This window comes from Macaca thibetana, chromosome 9 (genome assembly GCF_024542745.1).
Source record: "Macaca thibetana thibetana isolate TM-01 chromosome 9, ASM2454274v1, whole genome shotgun sequence".
Taxonomy (NCBI): Eukaryota; Metazoa; Chordata; class Mammalia; order Primates; family Cercopithecidae; genus Macaca; species Macaca thibetana.
Window position 1 is genome coordinate 128,923,897 of NC_065586.1, and position 15,335 is coordinate 128,939,231.

The window sequence follows — 15,335 nt, forward strand, 5'->3', positions numbered from 1 at the left end:
GCGTGGGGTTTGGCAGAGGCCGTTCAACGTTTGTTTTATTCGTTCAGCCTGTATTTGTGGGGCTCCTACCGCGCCCGGGCTGTCCGGAGGGAGCAACGTAAACGCGGCGGGCCCCGGGCGCGGGCAGATCAGAGCAGCAAACGCGCTGCACCTGCACCCCCGCGGCGTCTGCAAGGGGAGCGGGCGATGGGGAGGACGGCGGGTGTCTCGGCCGGGAAGGAGAGCGGCGTAGGCCCCGGTGTCCCCGTCCGGTGTGCGCTGGGGGCTGAGGGGCGACGGGGGAACTCCACACAGGGAAGGAGCCTGCATTCGCCTTCGGCCGCCCAGGACATGGAATTCACAAAGCCCTGATTTATCACTGAGGTGACTTGTCCCGCGCAGCCCTAGGCGAGTTGCTAAGCTGCCCGCCCTGACCGCGCTCCCCGGCCGGGTCTCCTGGCAGTTCCCGGCAAAGGCACTGCTTTGTCTTTTTTCCTTAAATGAGCGAGTTCCCAGCCTCTCCAAGCTTGACAAGGCAACCACACCAGGCATTCCAGACCCAGACGGGGCCTCCCTGGGGTCCTCATGACCAAAGAACAAAAAAAGGCCCAAGATGACCCAAGGGACCCCTCTGGGGTGCCCACCCCCGGAAGCGGAGAGGTGGGGTTACCAGGGCCCCTCAGGAGCCCGGGGCCAGGCGGGGTGCCTCTGCTGCTTGGAAACAGAGGAACCCACCAGGATGCTCTGCAATTGCTAGAGGAAGGGGAAGGGGGGCTGGAGAAAACCCCACCCCACGACACAATTGGAGGGGGCTCTGCCTCCCACGCAAGACAGACCCCAACCCCATCTCCCGTGCCCTCTGGGGGCAGCCCTGCCAGGGCAGCGGGAAAGGGCTGGGAGGCAGGCGCAGATCCCAGCCAGGCAGCCCTGGGGTCCCACTGGGCTCATGGACCCAGCCAGGTCTGAAAGGCCATGAGCGCTGAGGGCTGGGGTGGGGACCGGCCCAGTGGTGGGAGTTAACGACCCTAGGTGGGCAGAGGAGGCTCCACTCCTCATCCTGGCCTAGCCTGGCCCCTCCTTACACCTCCAGTGCTGCCTGGTGAGCACCAGCCTGCTGGCACCGGCATTATTTCAGAGATAGCAAGGCTCCACCTCCACCTGTTACCACCTAATTTCATTGCATGCCTGCCAGGCCCTCCACTGGTCCCCTCGCGGCCCCCAGGCTCACCCACCCCAGCCACTCTGCCCCCACTTTACATGGCTCACCTCCTCCACTCGGTCTCAGCTTGAGGGACGCCTCCCTAGCTACCCTGTCTGGTGCAGCCACCACACTCCTGCCCAGGACAGCTGCCCCTCTTGGCACCGGCCCCCTGCTGAAGGCATTGGTGGATGTGTCTGATGTCTGCCTCCTCCCGGGCTTGCTCAGGACATGGATGGATGCAGCACCCTGTGCTTTGGGCACCTCGAGGACTGAATTCATGCTGGGTAAATGAATGCGCGTGACAGCTGCAGGCCTCAGAGCGATTTTCAGAGCACGAGTGCAGGTTGGAGAGGGAGGACCGCGCACCCCACTCCCCACCGGATGGAGCAGGTACTGTGGAGGTGCCTCCAGGAACCCTGAGCCATAGGACATGCTGGATGTGTGGGGCCTGGTGCCATGGCATTTCCAGTTGAGCCTGAGGTCTTCGTGTTTAGACCAAACTCAGCCCCACCCCATCTCCTGAGCTGGAGGGTGTCCAGGTAGAGCCCGGGCAGCTTCTGGGGGTTCCAGCTCCAGGTGGGGTGCCCAGGTGCCCCCTCCTCCCGGGCTATGGTGGCCTCTTGCCCACTTGCCAACACCTACGGGTCCACGTGAAGTGGAGAATCAAGCTCTGGGGAGATGGCGCCACTTCTCCCTGTGCCGAGTGGCCCAGGACAGGGATGGATACTTGGAGGCTGGGGTGGGGCCACAGTGGGTGCCCGGGCACCCACTCTCCCTGGAAGATATGGGCCAGGCTGTGGAATCTGGAACACCCACGGGTTGAGGAGGCCCTGAAGGGGGGCTAAGAGGGCAGGGGCTGGGAGTGGGCAGGGGCACCAAGGCTGCCCACCCTCCCTGGCAGGGAGCAGCTCCACCCGCAGGCAGAGCTGGGAGGACCTGGATGGCAGGGGTGGGAGTGACCAGAGGCAGCTGATGGTGTTGGGAGGGGGCCCTGCCCTGCCTGGAACCAGATGGAGGGCTCCGAGGACCCCATAGTGCCGCCAAGAGACAAGGTCCAGCCCTCCCAGGAGGGCACGGGGGGCTGCTGGATGCAGACAGGCCAGGATCTGAGCAGTAGAGCTGGGGAGAGGGGGGACAGCAGGCACACCCTCACCACAGGCCCCCTCAGCAGGGGCCCTAGTGGGTCCCTCGACACCCAGATGCCATCTGGGGAAGAGGAGGGGCCCGTTGCTCACTGGGAGGACACTTTTTCTACTGCAGGGGCCTGGAACGTCTCGGTGGAGGTGCCTTTTTCTGCTGAAGCACAGGCCAGCTCTGAGCAGCGGCCAAGGTGTCACGGGGGGCTGCGGTGGGCCTGCGAGGCGTTTGAGCCCTGGTGCGAAGATTTCAGGGGATGCCTTTCCTCAGCCTCAGCCCTGCTGCGGGACATTTTCACGCACACATTGGACCCCAGGAACTGTGTGGGTGCAGCGTCTACGCTGGGTCCAGGAACCGTGTGGGTGCAGCGTCTACGCTGGGTCCAGGAACTGTGTGGGTGCGGCGTCTATACCGGGCAGGCTGCTTCTCTTCTCCCTGGTGGTCGTGCTTTGGGGACACATCCCTGGGACCCCTGGCTGCTGGGAGCTGCCCCGTGCAAGTGCCCACGCCTTCTGCTGATAGAATCCGTCATCTTCACTCGCTTCTCAGGTGAAGTTCTTAGAAAGAGAGGCACGTCCCAAGCTCTTTGGTCCCGAGCTGAGCTGCCCCGTCTGTTGGCACCGCTCAGGTTTCTGGCCGTGTGACTTCGGCCCTGACGCCCACCTGCGTTGTCCCCACCCTCTGGGCTGCAGGCGCAGCTTCTCCCTGTCTGTCGCTCATTTTTCTTCCTCTCCTTCCGGGCCCATCCTCAGGACCTCCCCTGGGTCAGCAGCCCTGCTGGGTGACAGACACCTCCAGGGCCCTCTTGGCTCCCTGGTGGGCACTGAGAACCCTACATCTGTGCTGCCACCCGGGGTGCACTGCCCGGGACCTCCCCGTCTTCACGTGGGTGTCCCACAGCCCCCAGGGGAACAGCTCCGCCTCCCCTCCTGGGTCCTGCATGATCCCCGGGACAAGGACGCTGGATGCCTGTGCCTGGAGGAGCTCACTGGAGCCCACAGCTGGTGAGCGGCCCTCCAAGGGGCCTCTGCCTCTGGAGGCACCTGGCCCTCAGCTGGAGACCTTTGGCCACCTGGGCCCCCACAGTCCCCAACAAGCTGGGCCAGAAAGGGCTCTTCGCCCCTGCAGCGGCCAGCACACAGTCGCCGCGGGCTCTGGCTGGGGAGGCCCCGGGGCAACACTGTCCCTTGAGGACATCAGCGCCCACTCAGGAAGCCGCCCTCCCACCTGTTGGCACAAGAGCCGGCTGGGGGTGACTGAGTCCCCCTCAGTCACTGGAGGAGACTCCCCAGGAGCAGGCGGGCCACCGTGGCTGCCGAGGTGGAGGGGCCACGCCGCCTGTGGGACGGCCACGCATCACCTCAGAAACGCTCTTCTCTGGGGTCCCAAGAATCTTGTCTCCTTCAGGAAAGGACAAGGAGACATGGCTGTAAATCACACCCAGAGCTAATTCCCCAGGGCTCTGGGGCACCAGATGTGCAGCCGGCGTAATGAGCTCTCTCCCGGGGCCTCTTGGGCATCTGGCCACGTGGCGCACGCACTAATTGAGTGCTGAGCCCTTGGAGATTTGTGTCAGGAGCCTGCTCCGGCGCCTTGGCTGTGATCCGAGGATGAGATCGGACCAGCGTCGGCCAAGGGGGCTTCCGGAGGGGCTGGCTCCTGGCGCCACTCCAGGCTGGGCCACGGCGCTGTGTGGGGGATTCCTGGTGGGTGAGGGCCCCCGGGTGGGCGAGGGGTCGTGTGGTGCCATAGCCAGTGCCTCCCCACGATGGGTGCCCCCTGATGATGGGCATCTCTGCAGGTCCTCGGGGCCCCTCCTATCCAGGTCTTCACAGAAGCCCAGGCCCTGGGTGCCCAGTGGCCTCGGTGGCCGCGTCTGTGTAACAGAAGCCGAGCGTGGGACAGCTGCAGCTCAGGACCGTCTGTGCCCCGCCCTGTGGGGTGCTCTGAGTTCTCAGGGTGTCACTTCTTTGTCCATTTATCCTGGGTCTTGGTTGAGGTCCACTGGCGGACAGAGCTCAGATGGGAGCAGGGCTTGCAGTGAACGCGGGCAGGGATAGTGCCAACACCGGGGTCACAGGTGTGATCGGAGGCCGCCAGCCTGTGCTGGGTCACCATGCGGTGCCAGTGGAGGTGCCCTCTGCCCAGGAGCTGTGGGGGAGCCAGGGCTGCCATCAGGACACTGTGTGGGTCGCTGGGAAGACCCAAAAGTGGGGAGGAAGCCGCCAGGCACGGGGGACAGCAGAGGTGGCTCCTTCTCCCGGCAGCGGAAGCCCCCCCAGGGCCTCACCGGGGGGCACACGGGCGGGGGCGAGTCTGTGAGGAGAAAATGGTCTCTGGATGGGAAGCCCAGGGCAGGGTCCCCACAAGAAGATGGTTTCAGACGAGAGTGAAGGGGTCGCCCACCGTCCCCAGCGTGTCCAGGCTCGTGAGGGCCTCGTCTCCAGAGCCTTCACGCTAGCATCACACGTGAGAGGGTGTATCCAGGACGGGACATTTGTCCCAGGGCATCCCCTGCCTGGGGAGTGGCCTCTGACTTTTGGGGAACGCAGCTGCCGTGTGAGGCCCCCTGGCCAAGCCGCCCCTCCCTGGCCATTCTACCTGCATCAGCTTAATAGAAACTCCATCTGTGACTGGAGCGTTGCCGCCACCCCAGCCTCCACTTTCAGCCAAGGGAACTGCGGCTTGTCTGGCGTGGGAGTCGGAGGCAGATCTGGGGCCTGAGGCCTTGAGGCTTCAGGTGAGTCAGCATCTCCAGGGCAGGGCTGGGAGGACAGCCACTGCCCTGGGTCCTCGTCTGGGCAGGTGCCCTGAGGCCGGGGGGCCTGCAGCTTTCCCACCACAGTTGGGTCTGGCACCCCTGCCCGGGGTCGCAGGTCCCTGACCCACAGCCTGAGGCTGCCCACGCAGCCATCCTAGAGGGGCGCGGCCTTCCCAGTGATGGTTGGTTCTGGAAATGCTTCAGGCCCTGGAGTCAAAGGGTGTCCAATAGGAAGACGGGACTGGCGGGGAGGGGTGGGGGCCGGCGGGGTTGTGGGGGGCCAGCAGGGAGGGGTGGGGGCCGGCGGGTTGTGGGGGCCAGTGGAGGCAGTCAGGGGGTCAGGGAGGACGGGGGAACTGATGGGCAGGGACGTGGGAGCTGGGGAAGGGGCCCGGTCCGTCCTGGCCTCTGCCATCCCTGACTGAGTTGAGCTCAATTCATCTGAATTAATCCACTTTTCCCAGCCAGACTTCGCCTCCTGCCCAGACAACACTGCTTGTTTGGCTTCTCCCAGGGCCCTGAACCTGCCCTCCCAGGTGCAAATGCTCCCGGTGCCCAGATTTCACATTCCCTTGGGAGATGGGGGCGCCCACTCCAGGAGAGGACGCAGGAGGAGGTGTGCACGGGCCACGTCCCAGGGTCGGTCCCCCAGGCAGGTGGATCACTTGAGGTCAGGAGTTTGAGACCAGCCTGGCCAACATGGTGAAACCCCATCTCTACTAGAAATACAAAAATTAGCCGGGCGTGGTGGGTGGCTCACACCTATAATCCCAGCTACTAGGGAGGCTGAGGCAGGAGAACTGCTTGAACCGGGGAGTCGGAGGTTGTAGTGAGCCGGTATCATACCACTGCACTCCAGCCTGGACAACAGAGTGAGACTCTGTCTCAAAACAATAACAATAATAAATAAATAAACAAACAGATCTGTGTCCTTTCATCGTTAACTGTAAGTAGGCACCACAAAAGCCCAGAGGAGCCTCTGGGCACCGAACCCGCGGGCACCCCTGGAGGGAGGAGCAGGCACACCCTGCGTCTTCGTTGTATTCTCTGCTGTGCTTCGTTTTGTTTGTTTGTTTGTTTTGTTTGTGTTCTGTGAACATGTCTTTTTATTGATAAAAACAACAAAGCACACGATTTAGGAAATGCGTCCCAGGCACTCGCCTCGCCAGCCGGAGCAGGTGCTGCCTGAGTTCCTGGAAGTTCTGGGACCAACCCTCAGGCACAGTGGGTTCTGGCGTTTCTCTTGATGCTGGGGGCCTTGAGTTCAGGGAGATTTGAGCTTGTTCCCAGCACTCTCAGGGGTCACATGGTTTGACCAGGTTCGAAGTCACAGCCAAAGACACCGCCCATGATGGCAGTGGAGGCCACGCCGCACCAGGACGTCGGGTCACCCCAGCAGGCTTCTGGTCCCCAAATAAGAACACCTGGAGTCCTTTCCATAAACCCAGGGCCATTTCACTCCTGAGATTTGCTCTGGGAACGTCTGGAGATTTGAGGCAGCTTCTGAGCCACCTTGGGGCGGCGACAGCACCTCCAGGTGAATGAAGAGATGCAGCCTTGGCAGCGGGCAGGTGGCAGTTTTTCTCCCGCTGGCATCTGCTGTGCTTTGTTGGACAGGCTGGCCCTTCTCAAGGCTGCTGCCTCGCGCTCTGCAGGTAAACCTTTCGGTTCTTTCCACCCGCCAGAGTCTGAGCCACGGCGACGGTTAATTCCTGGGGTTCCGCAGGGAGCTCCCCTGGGTCCTTCCCTGGGAGCCGTCGAGCATGAACCCAGGTGTGCCCGGCCTGGTCCCGGGCCCTCAGCCTCCCGACGCCCCTGTGCCCGTTCTCACTGGCATGGCATGAGTGTCCACGCCGGGCCAGCAGCGCAGGAACTGGAGGCTCCGTTTCAGGATTTCTGCGGTGGCAGATGACAGGAATCAGGTCCCTGCTGGCGGCAGCGGATGGGGGTGCAGAACTGCCTTTTTGCTGTTTGCCTGTTTACCCTTTTTGTGCCCACGCCAAGGTGGGAGCCGCTACACCCGGGGAGGCGCTGGAACGCGTGTGGAGTCGGAGCCTGCTGCTGCCTGGTCTCTGGGTGCCGGGGCCGCCATTCCTTCAAACCATGGGGTCCTTGCAAGCTGGAGCCTCCTCAGGAACTGGGAAAGACAGGAGATCGTCATCGTCACAAGAGACCAAACCCTATTCTGCTAAATTCGAGGAAAGCCACAAGATTGCACAGGTTTTTCATAATGATCCTTCCACAAAGGACTGCCCGATGCTTCATCGCACGTCACTGCTTCTGCCACGGTCAGCATCCCTGCAGGACTGCGCTGTCCGCCTCGAATTCGAGGGTCTTGCAAAGCTGGTAAAACCGTGTGTTTTATGAATAGGAAATATTTCTTTGATCAAGCTCATTAATATAACTTGTCTACCTTTGGGGAGAGTGAAACAGATGATAAATAAGCTCTATTAACATTTTTTTTTTTGGTGTGAGTTTTTTTTTCCATTTGGCTTTTAGAAATCATATTAATGATTTTTTTTTATATTCAGATAAAGTAAGAAAAAGTTTAAAATTTAAAAAGTACTCCTTGTACCGTAGGTACATTGTTGGCTCTGGGTTTTGTTTTTTTTTTTCTTACTTGGTCGCTAGGTTACAATATAAGGAGGAAAAACTGACTTTTAGACAAACTTGACAGTTTTAATACCTGTATGTCATTGTAAGAAAAAAGCTTATGTAATATTTTTAGTCAAGATGACTCTTCAGACACATTACACTGGCTGAATAATTCCGGTTTAACACGGCTCCATGTCTCCTCTCCCCGGGTCTCCCCGGCACGCGGTTCGGGTCTGCGTGGTCTGGATTATTCTCTCTTCCACAGCCTTTCCTGCCTCCCCCAGCGTCCTCCACCTCTGTGACGTGACGGAACAGTCCTGTTAGGAGACGTGTTTCTCGGTGTGACCCGGAGGTGGGCCAGGGCGGCTGGCTGGGCGTGGTGGGGGCTGAAATCAGGCTGCAGTCGTGGCCCGAGGCCTCACACGCCCTGATTGGGATTCCAGGGTGGGCACAGCTAGGAGGAAGCCTGGGGTCACAGTGGCTCACAAGCCGTATGGGGTGGGCGGAGTAGGGCCGTGTGTGGCTGTGGAGTTCGTTGCAGGACTGGGCTTGGAAGGACCAGGGCCATTTGGTGTTGGGCCCTGGTTGCTCCAGGCTCTTGCTCAGTGGGCTAAGAGAAGGGGCCTGGGAAGAAGTTGCCGTCCTCTGCGGCGGGAGAAGGGAGGCTTCCGGCTGCTCAGGGGAGCTGCGGACCCATTCCTGCCGTGGCCCTAGAGCACGCCCCTCAGTGAGGCTCCGGGCCAGGGCTTGTGTGGGACGTGGGGAGTACCGGGCTGTGGGGCCTCCTTGGAAGAGGCAACCCCCAACACAGACGCCAGTGGGGAAGCAGTTCCACAACTTCCTTGCCAGACCCGCAGGCCACACGGCCACCTTCGACGCACCGTCCCACAGTACAGGCGGGCAGGGGGTGCCCAGGGCCGGTAAATCCCCCTTTGGCCAAGACCAGTGCTGGGATTCCAGCCCAAGTCATGTGGCTTGGTGCTCACTGGAGAGGAGAGGAGCGAAGGTGGTGCCCAGTGTAGGCCCTGACCTGAGCCCGGGATGCCTCACCTGTTGTATTAGTCCGTTTTTATGCTGCTATAAAGAACTGCCCGAGACTGGGTAAAGTATAAAGAAAAGAGGTTTAACTAACTTACGGTTCCGTGTGGCCGGGGAGGCCTCAGGAAACTCAGTCATGGTGGCAGAGGGGACTCCTCTGGGTGGCTCAAGGGCCATCTGGGGGAGTTGGCTGGAAACTGGAGGGGCCCCTCTCCCTGGACTGCCCAGCCCTGGCCAGCCTGTGGGGTGTGCAGTCAGGTACTGACTGATGGGGAAGCACACACTCCCCAAGGCCCTGTTTGGAGGCCCCCGTCTTCCACCCGGATCGGAGGCCCCCATCTTCCACCTGGATGGGCCACAGGCTCAGGACACAGAGCCCGGCCTTGCAATGTCGCACACCCCCGCAGCGCCTGGCCTTCCTGAGGCATTGCGGGCGAGTGACTCGGGATGGGCTGCAGGGCCTGGGTGGGGCCCCAGCTTTCCCCCAGCCTCTGGCCTTGGGGCCCCCAGCACAGGGCCGGCCAGGCTGAGGTTGTACTTCCGACATCAGAAACCCTGGACATGGGGTAGCTGTGCAGGCCCCTCGTGGCAGGGGGCTGGGGCTCTCCGCGGTGGGGGCGGTGCCATCTCTCTGAGGTGGGGGTGAGGATGTCTGAGATGGGGGTGGGGACGTCTTGCCGCAGTGGGGATGCAGACAGCCCTGCCCAGTTCTTCTTTCCACATTCATGTCTTTGCTATGGCTCTGCCCTTCTGCCTCCCCAGGGAAGCTGTGTAACCAGAACAGAACCTGTATTTCCTCTTGCTGGACCATCCCCTCTGCAGCCTTGCTCACGTGGGCTGGTCCTCTGTCCACAGTCCCCCTCATTCCTCTCCCTGTCGCCCGAGAACTGGGTAAAGTATAAAGAAAAGAGGTTTAACTAACTTACGGTTCCGTGTGGCCGGGGAGGCCTCAGGAAACTCAGTCATGGTGGCAGAGGGGACTCCCCTGGGTGGCTCAAGGGCCATCTGGGGGAGTTGGCTGGAAACTGGACTGCCCAGCCCTGGCCAGCCCATGGGGTGTGCAGTCAGGTACTGACCGATGGGGAAGCACACACTCCCCAAGGCCCTGTTTGGAGGCCCCCGTCTTCCACCCGGATGGGAGTCTCTCGCCCGGGTCGGAATTCCTGGATGAACAGGACAGAGCGGCCTTGGGAACCACACTCGTCACCCCTGGAAGCAATTATGGGACCACAGCAGCCTCAGGCAGCAGGCCCAGGCCCCACCCTCGAAGCCCGTGCAGACCTGCTCTCAAAGACTCTAAGCTGGAGGGGGAAATGCGGCTCTGGGACCCCTGCTCCCACGCGTGGTCCATATGGTCCTGTGGTCCCATGGCGTCCATAGGATCAGGTTCTCTGGTGAGAACTAAACCGGGGCGATGCTGTTGCTCACTCATGTTTACGGAGTCTGAGGTGAGCTAGTCAGGACGGGAAGCTTCTGACCCCAAGAGCATTGAGGACCCAGGCTCCTTCCAACTGTGGCTGTGCCGTCCATGACATGTAGATTTCACCTCATAGTACCTCATGGCTGCCAAGCTCCAGCCATCAAATTCCATCCCAGCCTGCAGACAGGAAGGAAAAAGAGCAAGCGTTTCCTTTTATGGACGTCCCTTGAACCAGAACTTAGTAAGATGGCCACACGTGTTGCAAGGGAGACCGGCCATGCACCTGGCCAGGAATGGGGGTTCTATTTCTTTTTTTTTCTTTTCTTTTTTTTTTTTTTTTTTTTTTTTTTTTTTGAGACGGAGTCTCCCTCTGTTGCCCAGGCTGGAATGCGGTGGCGTGATCTCGGCTCACTGCAACCTCCACCTCCCGGGTTCCCGCCATTCTCCTGCCTCAGCCTCTCCAGTAGCTGGGACCACAGGCGCCGCCACCACACCCAGCTGAGTTTTGTATATTTAGTAGAGACGGGGTTTCACCATGTTGGCCAGGATGGTCTTGATCTCTTGACCTCATGATCCACCTGCCTCGGCCTCCCAAAGTGCTGGGATTACAGGCGTGAGATTTCTCAGGGACACTGGGAAGCTGGCCACACACCTGGCCAGGAATGGGGGGTCTGTTACTAAGGGACCTGGTTCTCTCTGACCCCCATTTCTTCGATCGGCAAGAATGGGGCCCAGGGAGAGGCACAGGATTCTGCAAAGTCTCAGGCCCTGTCCCTGCAGGGCTGGGGCTCAGTGATGCGGAGAAGGGAGGGGAGCGGCCCCTACAGCCCAGAGAGCAAAGCTACTTGTGATGGAGCCACTCCCCTCCCTTCTGAGTGAGTCCTGTGGCCCCCAGCCCTGAGGCTCTCCCTCTCCTAGGGCTTGATATTGGTGGGGGGCTGCCTCACCCCATTGTAGATCAGCTAGTATTTAGGGGCTGAGGTCTCCAAGCTCCTCAAAGGTGGCAGTACATTCTGGGGCTGGGATTCCCAAGAAAAATCCTTTTCAAGCCCCTTAAAAGGCCCCCCAGGACAGTCCTGGGTCCAGCCTTCTGCCCTCAGGGTAGTGGGGTACGGGCTCCGCAGGGGCCTCCAGCCTAGGCCTCAAGAGCCTCCTTCCAAAGACGAGGTCTCCTGGGGTCAGGGGTTGTAGGGACCGTCCCTGGTCTCTGCCCCTTGGGATGTTGAACACCCCAAGTCCCTCCAGCACCCCGACCCCACCCAGGCTGGACTCAGGGCAGGGCCAGAAAGACGGGCAGGTCTGGGTGGGCCCCAGCCGCAGGCAGCAGGTGGAGTTCAGCCGCGTCCCCATTATCTTAACCCGTCTCTTGCCTCTTGTCACAAAGAATTAAAATCCGTAATAAGAACATGTAAGAGCTCCCCGTAATTGTGTGGCCATTAGCCGACTGCACAGGGTGTCAGTCTAGCCATCTCACTCCGGTCCCAGTGAATTGTGATAAAAATGTCAAACAATTAGATTATATTGGCCACTAGCACAGTGATGAGTAGCCAGGCAGGCGTGTCCCTCGAGTCACCCTAACAGCAGGAGTGGCTCTGCGCCACGCTAAAGCCACTCCAGGACAGCAGGACGGGCCGATGGGGGTCAGCATGTCGGCCCAGCAAGCGGGAGCATCCCAGGAACCCACGCCCCAGAGGGGCAGGGGAGGGTAACCCCTGGGAACAGGACAGAGGTGGGGGGCCCAGGCCCCTCTGAGGGTGCAGAGCCCTGAGCTCAGCAAGGAGGGGCAGGGAGCTCCCAGGGCCCAGCCCTGCACGTGGGAAGGGGCTGGGAGGGGGATGAGCAGCTGACCGACCCCAGAGCCTCAGGTCCACCCCCTTGGCCGGGTCTCCACGGCCCTGTCCCCACAGCGCTGTCCCCTCCCAGGACTCTCGCTCCTCCTGCCCTTCCCAGGAACCACGGCTGCCTTTTTTTCTTATGGGTGAAGACGTATTGGAAATTGATTTCTGTGTTGGAAATGGGATAATTAAACTGGTTGTTTCCATCTTCATCATCGTCATCATAAAAAGAGGACAGCCGGGTGAGGCTGGCGTGAGGTGACACCCACGTCTCGCACGAGGGAGCATTAATTGAATACAAATGGCCTCTCCTGGAGTTGCTGAGTTATATTTCAGAGATATGGGATAATGATGCCATTTAATCATTTTTACAAGATATAAAATTACTGGCTCCTCTGGGAAGATCATTAAGGAAAACAATTGTTCACAGCAATTGAAGATAGAGTTTTAATTATTTAACACAGAAATTAAACTATTAGAGACCAGTGTTGGATGAGGCAACTTAATAGAAATTTATATACAAGCATCTGTGAACATTTTAGTTTTATTAACCCGCCTAATTCCTTCATCCAAATCCGTCTGAAAGGCCTCTTGGCTGTGCCTGTAAGCTCCGGCCCAGAGCCCCTGTGTTTCCGGGGAGGACGGCCAGGGCGTGGCTCAGGGGACAAACCGGGAGCTCCAGGAACCCAAGGGCACCAGGACAGGCCCCCAGGCTGCAGGGGAGGGCCTGAGGCTACCAAAGCAGGGAGAGGTGGAGGTGGGGTAGAGGTCAGGGGGCGGCAGGTGCACCTGGGGATTAAAAGAGGAACGACTGCAGGGTGCTGGCCACACCTTTTGGCCTTCCCTCGGCCTTTTGGGTGGGAACTTCGGGGACCCACCTTCCAAGCTACACGTGTGTGACCCCAGTGGGTATGGGACGGGGAGCACCAGCTGTGCCCAGGCCCCCCAGCCCACTCTGCTGTGGCCCAGACCTGATGGGGCCCTGTCGCCCCACCCTGTCCAGAGAGGCCCCCTCTGCCGGTGCAGTGAGGGGCTGAGGCTGCGTTCCAGAGACCGGGCTGCCGGGACTCACACTCCTTTAGAGGGTCCTTGCCAGGTGCTTGTCGCAGGGTAAGGGGGGCTTTAAACGAGGACTCGGACTTGACCATCTCCAAGTGGGGAAGCCGGGAAAGGTACTGGAGACACAGCACAAGCTTCACTGTGCGGGAACGGAGGCTGACGGGGGCCAGAAAGGACCCCTCAACATTGCCGTCTGGTGTGGCTTTGGGTGCGGGCTACGAGGGAGTGCTTCCTAAAAACCCTCGTTCTAAATGTGTAAACATTTTCCATCTGTCAACTAATAAATGGACATTTTTAGAGGGTGGAAGAACTGAGGGCACCAAATTGGGTGGCTTGTTGGGGGTGCCCTCCACCCACCTGGGATCCGAGCAGGACGAGGCCTCGTAGGAGGGAATCACCAGGTCTGGAGGGAAGTCACCTCGCCCAGCACACAGTCAGGAAGTTGGGGGGGCAGCCCCCAGCCTGGGCACAGTGAGCCTCACCTCGTGCTCTCCCGAAGGCCCGGGCCAGGTTTCCAGCTGCTTTCCAGGGAGAAGATGGGGCTGCCGGGCGTGTGGCCTGGGGCCTGTGCTCACCCGGTCACTGCCCAAGTGGGGACAGCAGTGCAGGAGGGTCCCTGCCTCCCCCATCCCGAGGGAGGCCTGGGCTGGGGGCCCGCCGGCTGGTTTCGCATCTCCTGGAAGTCCCGGCCCCCACAGTCCGCGTGGTTTCTGCGGTGTGCTCAGGGCCTGCAGGCTGAGGGCTGACACCGCGAGACCACCCTCCGTCCCCCATCATCTCCAATAAATTCCAAGCCTTCTGCTCTTGCCTTATAGTTTTTAGGGTTACATAAATTTCACCGATGCAATTTTTTTATGCTTGAATATATTACAGAATGCCACTTCTGTTATGGAAGCTAATTGATAACGTGATTTGTTATGTTGCCGGGACATAATTCAGAAAGTTATTTTAAAGCCTGTGATGCATGGAACAGCACTCACTGTTTAATATTTCTCACATGCGTGGACACAGCGCAGGGTAAAAAATGTGGTACTGCACGGATGAAATATTTCCAGAAGCTTTTATTCTTGTTGTTTGGGTGGGCGCCAGCAGCTCCATAGAAGGGAGCCCATATTTCCAGCGCAGCTCTGATTTGAATTTATTTCCTGGTCATTAGTTAGCTTTTTTTTTTTTTTCCTAAACTGAAACAAGTATGTGTATATATTTGAAAAAAGAAAAATCAAACAAAAAAGGGAAATCACACATAACCTTTCAATATTATCAAAGATGTGCATTTAAAATTTCTATGTCAAATTAATGATAGATTCACAGGAAGTTGCAAAAACGGTGCACGGCGCCGCATGTCCGCTCCCCGGCTTCCCCAGCGGTGACACGGCACAGCTGCAGCAGGCGGCAAAGCCGGGACGTGAGACAGGTTCACGCTCTCGGTGAACTGCGGGTGCGTGGTCTGTTTTCACCACTTGTACAGGCGTTCCTTCCTCAGGCAGCGACGGGCATTGCTGTCACAATCAAGACACACAACTGGTGTGTCAGCCGCCGGCCCCCGTGCCAGGCGCACTCACTGTGCAGTGCCAGAGCTCGGCCGCTTTGAGACACTCTGCAAGCCGCACCCTGCCGTGGGTGAAGCTTCTGAGGCTGGCTTTGTCCTCAGCCCAAGTCCTGGAGGTCTGTCCGGGCAGGAGCCACCATTCCTTTGCTTCTGTTGCCGGGCAGTGTTAACCCCGAGTGGACAGGGCAGGGTGTGACCGTTTGCTTGTGGACGGACACAGGGTTGCTATAAACACTCGTGTGTGCGTTTGTGTGAAAGTGTATTTCCTGCCCTCCGGGCTAAACGCCCAACAGTGCGGTTGCCGGGTTTCGGCTTGACAAGAATCAGGGAAACTGTTTTCCAGACGCTGCCCCACAACGTGTGAGACGCTGCCCCACAACGTGTGAGACGCTGCCCCACAACGTGTGAGAGCCCATTTCCTGGTGTCCTCACAGCATTTGATGTTATCCTTATTGTTTTTAAAATTCCAGCTATAGGAATAGGTACGTAGGCCTTTTTTTTTCCTTTTTTTTTTAAATTTGAGACGGAGTCTTGCTCTGTCGCCCAGGCTGGAGTGCAGTGGTGCGATCTCGGCCCACTGCAAGCTCCGCCTCCCGGGTTCAAGTGATTCTCCTGCCTCAGCCTCCCGAGTAGCTGGGACTACAGGTGAGCACCACCTCGCCCAGCTAATTTTTGTATTTTTAGTAGAGACAGGGTTTCACCATGTTGACCAGGATGGTCTTGATGTATTGACCTTGTGATCCACCTGCCTTGGCCTCCCA